At 60.5% G+C, this 6726-nt stretch overlaps 1 pseudogene; it reads right to left on the bottom strand.

The window, feature by feature from the left end:
- Positions 1 to 2633: 2633 nt before the first annotated feature.
- Positions 2634 to 4425, bottom strand: LOC138846920 (kelch-like protein 26 pseudogene; annotated as a pseudogene).
- Positions 4426 to 6726: the final 2301 nt, after the last annotated feature.

Raw genomic sequence — 6726 nt, 5'->3', positions numbered from 1 at the left:
TTCTTCATCCCACCTGGCCCGTGGTGTTGATATGCTCATCCTTGACCTACACTGACCCAGCCCCCGCTGTGTGCATGACCCTGAGTGGCCATCACTGATGCCCCACTCAGTATGCATCCGCACCTGCACTGTGTACAGCAGAGCCTCTCATGAGACTCAGTAGAGTCCAGGTCACAGAAGTCACTGTGATGCAGAGGGGATACACAGCCAGGCCCTCAGACCCCCAGACTCTCTCCTGCACTGGGATGTGTGCAGGATCCCAGCACTGCTACCCCAAGACAAATCACAGAGCACAGTCCACGGTCCGGCCTACAGGACCCCTCCCAGTGGCCTGGCAAGGGGAGGAGGCCTCATCAGCATTGGGTGGGCCATCATTCCGGCCATCTGTCATGCCACAGGAGAAAAACCATGCCTTTGGGCTGTGCTCCCCATGTTCCTGCCATCACCCAAGGCCAGCAGCAGCAGCAGGAGCATGGGCGGCCTGCTGGAGGTTGTTTGAGCCTGTCCCTGCCCAGCCTCCCCCTCAGCAGCCTACATCAGCCCAACTCCCACACAGCCACCGCTCTTGGATCAGGTGGGACTTTGTGCTCGTTCGCAGCAGGCTAACTGGAGAGGTCTGGGGTCTCCTTCCCTGTGGCATCCCCAAGGACTCTGACATGTCCTGGGCAAATCCCCGCCACACTCAGTGCCCTACAGTCCCCTCCATGGCCTCTCCCCTGGCTTGCTCCCTGGCCACTCTGTCCACTCACGTTGTATGCTGTGCTCCTCCTGGGATGGGAAACAAAGCAAGGATAACTTATTTTGTACCTGTGTTCTGAAGATAGAACATTCTATGTATCCATGACGTGCTTACTCCTGCAGTGCAATGTCCTTACTCATGATAATACAGCACACTTAATCCTTTGGTTAAAAAAAAAAGGCAGCCCTACACAGGCCACCAGGAGGGGGAGCCAGCCCTCCACAGGATGAGAGCCAGGAGGGAGTTTTGGCCATGCTTGTCATGTGAGAGGGTCACTGCCTTTGTGGACCACAGAATGACACAGCCCTAATCCCTCAGTTGGGAAAAATACCAGGATCACACACCTTCTGAATGTCCATGGGACTTCCAGAGTTACAGCTAGGCAACTGACTCCTGGGGTCGATTTCTACAACCTGGTGCTTTACTGCAACCAAACAGGGCTCTGTGGGAAACAAGTCCTCAGGGAGAAAATCCCCCCCGGTATAGGGGTAGGACAGGCCCCCAGGGAGATGAGGTCCGCTTTTCTTTCAGCAAACAATGTGGGAAGGCTGCTGACTCAGCAGCAGGAGCCCCTCGCTCTCACTAGAGGCAGCCATCTTCACCTGCGACGCCCTCTCCCACCAGCCTCCACCGGCACCACTAGCTCTCAACTTACTCATTGTACTTCAGACCTTGAGCCCAGGACCCTCAGCAGTATCTAAACATGTTTTTAAATATTTTTAAGCATATAAGGGAGGCATTCTATGCTTCTCTTAAAAGTAAAACCAAAGCACCTCCCCAAATCAAGTCTCCATTTGAGAATGGTCCTTAACAGTTATCAAAAAGCTTAAAAATTTCCCTGAGCTAGCTTCCCCCTTCCGCCTATCCCAGCACTTCCCTCTACCACTTGCCCATTCTTCAGTCTCGACTGCATGCTAGGTAGCTCAGTGCCTCCAGAGGGAGCCATCCACCTTGGCATAACTTGGCAAATGGGGCAAACCTGCTGCCTCACTGTCTCCCTCCCACTCCTTGAGGGCATAATGCAAAGCAAGCCAAAGTTGGCTGAGCCATGACACCCACGGGGTGAAGGCAGGGGTGACATTCTTCCAAAGCTCCTCCTGACTCACCTGCAGCCCTGGGTTCCTTTCTTTTTTTTTTCTTTCACCATAGCATTTTTATTAAATAAACGGGAAGTGCTCGGTGGCGCCGTCCGCTGAGGCCAGAAGTTAATTCGCTACACGGCCAGTGGGGTCAAGAGGCGCGGCATCCATCGTCCACGAGCCACGAGAGTACAAAACCCGTTCGGAAGATGGCGGCTGCTGGCCTCTTAAAAAGGAAAAAAAAAAAAAAGGAGAACATCACAAAAAAGCCAAGGTTCCAAGGCTCAGACCTCAGACAAAGGGGGCTGCAGCTGTCCCCGGCGGGGTGGGGGCCGGGACAGGGAGGTCAGCCAGGGAACTGCGGTGCGGGTCGCCCTCCCAGCAAGGAAGGCCCAGCAGGGCTGCCGGGGCCCCTGCCGCGGGGTGCACGCAGGGATTCATGCTGGTTGGCTGGGGTGGGGGGGCTGCATCCTAGGGATCCGGGCTCAGCTTCAGCACGCTCAGGTGCGAGCCGGGGTGGAGGCGGGGAGAGGAGCGAGGCCAAGCCGCGCAAAGCCACCACCAGGCACCGCGTGCCCGCCCTCCAGCCGGGGCCCCGCAGGGCAGGCAGGGGGAAAATCCTCCCTTCGGGAAGGGAGGAGGAAGGCCAGAGAGAACCCTGCCTAGGAGGGACCCCACCCCCACCCCGAGCCAGCAGGGGAGGCGGAGCTCTCATTGCGCATGCGCTGGCCAAGCTGCCCGCCTGAGGCACCCTCTGAGGGGCCAGGCAGGTGGGCGTCCAGAGGGGGTGGGTGAGGGAGGTCCGGACCTGGGGGCTACCTCCTGGCGCCGGTCCGCGGCAGCAGCACCAGGGCACAGGCGATCCCTGCTAAGGACTCTGGGAAGTGAAGGTCGCGCTCCCACTCGTCCGTGTCGGTGTTGTAGACCTGCACGATGCCCGTGATGTTGTTCAGGTGCCAGTTGTAGCCGCCCACGATGAAGATCTTGCGCTCCAGCAGGCAGCAGCCGGCCTCTGACTGGCCGGCGCGCATGGGGCTCACGCTGGCCCACTGGTCCGTCTCGGGCACGTAGTACTGGATGGCCAGCTCGTTGAAGCAGCAGTCCACGTGGACCATGCGGCAGCCCAGGGCGTAGATGAGGCCGCCGGCGCCCACCGTGGTGTGCAGCACGCGCGGCTCGCTCATGCGCGCCTTGAACTCTCACTGGTCGGCCACGGGGTCGTAGCAGTGCGACGCCTTCTTGTCCTCCATCGAGACGCTGTAGCCGCCCGAGATGTAGAGGCGGCCCCCGGCGGCAGCGGCGCCTGCGTGGCCCCAGGTGCGGCGCTTGAGCGAGCACGCGTAGTCCCACTCGTTGGGCGCGGGCAGTACCTCCCGACCCAGGCCAGGCTGCCGGCGCAGTTGCGGCCGCCCGTGGCGTACACCATGCCGCATAGCAGGTTCAGCTGGAACCGGATGCGGCTCTCCTGCATGGCCTGCAGGCGCAGCCAGCAGTTGCGCTGCAGCTCGTAGCGGTAGCAGGCGTCCACGGTGCCCTCGCCGCTGCAGTACTGCAGGTGCTGGCCGCCGGCCACATACACGAAGTTGTCGAGCACGACCACACACGTGTGGCTGCAGGCCAGCTCTATCCCTTTGAGATCGCGGAAGTGGCGTGCACCGGGCTCCGCCAGCTGATACACCTTGCCGCTGACAGCGCTGTCGCTGCAGGTGTAGGGCGTGCTGCCGAAGGCTACGAGCGAGGGCACATCGGAGGGCACGGCCATGCGCGGCGACTGCATCTCGTGCTGCAGGAAGGGCAGCACCTGGTAGTTGAGGGCCTCGAGCAGGTAGTGGTGGCACAGCGCGTCCTCTACCATGGTGTCCAGAGTTTGCACGCTGTCCACCAGCTCCGCCGCCTGCATGAGCGGGAAGCGGATGTGGCGCAGCATGTGGCTGGCGCGCGGGGTTGTGCTGCAGCCAGCGCACGGCATTGCGGAACAGGTCGACCTCGTTACAGAAGACCAGGCTCTCGAGCGGTAGGTGCAGGAAGTCGTCCTGCCGCGCGATCTGCAGGAAGTGGCGGAACGTGAAGGCGTCCACAGACTCGCACAGTGACGCCAGGCTGAAGGCCGTGGCCATCTGGCCGATGTGCAGGCACGTCTCCACGCTCATGACCACCTTGAGGAACTCCTTGCACAGCTCCACCACGGGCAGCATCTGCAGGAACACGGCGGCGCCCAGCACGTCCTGCACACAGTCCAGGTCCAACGTCACTTTGGTGCTGTAGGCAAAGTTGATGATGTGGCGCAGGCCGCGGGCCAACACACCCTTAAGCTCGATGACGTCCTGGCTCACCTCCCGCATGCCGCCCGTGAACATGGCCCTGAAGTAGTCGCTGCAGGCCATCAGCACCACCTTGTGCGCGTGGAAAGCCTCTCTGTTGACGGTGAGGGCCACGTCCAGCAGCTGGCCCTGCGCGTGAAGGGCGGCCAGGCCCTGCAGGAGGCTGCTGCTGTGGCCTGGCGCCGAGAAGCTGCACTTAGGGGCCCTGTTCTTGTCGGCCATGCTGCGGGGAGAGCAGAGCGGGGCTCGCGACTGCCCTGGACCGTGCGAGCCGGCCACGCGTGGGGCTCCCTGGGCGGGAAGTGTCCAGAACAGGCAAGTCTAGGGAGCGAGGGGCTGCCAGGGGGCGGGGCTCCTTTGGGGGTTGGGGGGTGAGAGTATTCTGGAACCAGAGGTGACAGTGGCCGGACACCATGACGTACAGAATACCACTCCACAGTACACTTTAAACATCGTCAGATCTATGTTAAGTGAATTGCATCTTAGAACCCTCCGCCAGGTCCCCCAGACACACCAGGCCCTCCCTTGGCCCCACCCCCACCCCTCAGCACCACTGCTGCTTCGTCTGTCAGCTCTGATAGAGAAATCAAAGAATGAGGAGCTGAGGAGGCCTGCAGGCCGCCCAGGGCCCCGGAACGCAGGAGGAGGGGCCCCAGCCCCTGCCCCGCTGGCCCCCTGCACCCCGGCACTTGCTCTCCCTCTGCCCTGGTCCAGCGCCTGCCCACAGACCTGGGCCAGGAACGCGGGAAAGCCCCAAAGCCACACGGGCTGTTACAGCGCTGATGGTGCACAGGGCACACAGTAGGTCTTCACCCTACTTAGCTGCACTCACACTGGCTGCCACCCTGGAGGCTAATGGGAATGCATGGGCACAGGGGTGGTAGGGCAGGGCGTGGCCTTACCTATGCCAGGGTCCCGGAGGTGGGGCGTGGAGTGCAGGCCGCAGCCCGGGCCGGGTGGGGAGCCCCAGAGGAGGTCGTCTGGGCTGGTGCCATGCGTGTCGGAGGCCGGGGAGGGTGGGCACACAGCCCTCCTGGAGGTCAAGGAGCAGAGGAAAGAAAGGGGTCCCAGCAGATGCCGAGACCCCCCCCCCTCCAGGAGCCAGGAGCTTCCTCCAGGTCTCCCACACGGGTGCAGGGACCCAAGCACTTGGGCCATCCTCTACTGCCCTCCCGGGCCACAGCAGAGAGCTGGATTGGAAGTGGAGCAGCTGGGACAGGAACTGGAGCCCATATGGGATGCCGGCACTGCAGGCCAGGGTGTTAACCCGCTGAGCCACAGGGCGGCCCCTTGGCCCTGTCTCACAAACGCCTCACCTCCTCACCAGCACAAAGCTGCGTCCGGAACACTCTGGGAGGCAGCAGCGACACTCAAGCACCTGGGCCCCGGATGGAGCTCCCGGCTCCCGGCCTCCGCCTGGCCCAGCCCTGGCTGCTGCGGGCATCTGGAGAGTGACCTGGCAGAAGGGAGCTCACTCCTCTCCTCTGCCTTTAAATAAACTAAAAATGAGATGAACTCCTTTGAAAAATATACAGGAACTCCCAGCGGGGCACAGACATGACCCCTGCGCCCTCCTGGGGCAGAAAGGACAGGAGTGGGGGCCCCAGGGCATGTTCGGCCCGGGACAGCCTGGTGCGATCCTCCAGCCCAGCCCAGACACACAGGGCCGGTGGGAGTCCAGGGCCACTCCAGCCACCAGGTCTCAGCTGCAGAACTGGGGCAGGGCAGGGCGGGACCGGGCCCCTGGGTGAGGACCGAGTGCACTGTGCACAGAAAGCCCAGCCTCGACCCCGTGCCCCTGGCCATGACAGTCGGGGCCCGAGAGCTGAGCTGCTCCAAGTAGGGTCAGGATGCCCTGGGCCCCAGCAATGCCCCCGGCGCCCCTACAGCCGCTTTCCTATCTTAAGGTGTGCCAGCTAACATTCCCATTCATGAAACCTGCAGCTGGTTCTTTCCCAAATCAAATCCTGCACCCCCGTCCACTGCAGCCTAGAGCTCTAACCATTACCACCAGAAAATCATACTAGGAACCGACGAAAGTTGAGGAGGTGGGCCAGTGTCCCACTGTCAAGTTGTTCAGATCTACCTGCATTTTCCATTTGGCCAATAGAAACAGATTCCACCCCCTACCCCCCAAAAATCACAGATCATCTGCCGAGTAGAAGCTTCAGATGCGAATATTGCAACACAGAGAGCTTTAGAGGGATAAAATGTCAAGGCCGCACAAAAGTTTTATCTCCCATCCATAAAGCAAACCATCCTGAAGCTGCCTGGATGTGCCCTGAGCCACATCCAAAGAATAGCTCCTTGGCAAACCATTCTTGAGAAAAAAGAAAAATCTTAATGTTAAACATAATTTAGTCTTCTCTTTTTTTTGGGTGGGGGGGTTAAGGGTGAGGAAGGGAGAGGTATGAAAACTAACATTTGAAGTATTCTACTCTGAAAGAACCAAAAAAATCATAAACCATCCAGGTCTCCCCCATGGATGACAGGCTGTCCCATGGGGGACAGGGTGACAGGGTATCTTCAAGCCATCACCCGCTGCCTCCCAGGGAACACATTAGCAGACATTGGGTGCACAGACAAG

The sequence above is a fragment of the Oryctolagus cuniculus genome, chromosome 19 (genome assembly GCF_051225735.1).
Source record: "Oryctolagus cuniculus isolate XC-2025 breed Fujian yellow rabbit chromosome 19, ASM5122573v1, whole genome shotgun sequence".
In the NCBI taxonomy this organism is placed as follows: Eukaryota; Metazoa; Chordata; class Mammalia; order Lagomorpha; family Leporidae; genus Oryctolagus; species Oryctolagus cuniculus.
The sequence above is the reverse complement of the archived record's forward strand: the minus strand, read 5'-3'. Positions and strand labels throughout refer to the sequence as shown.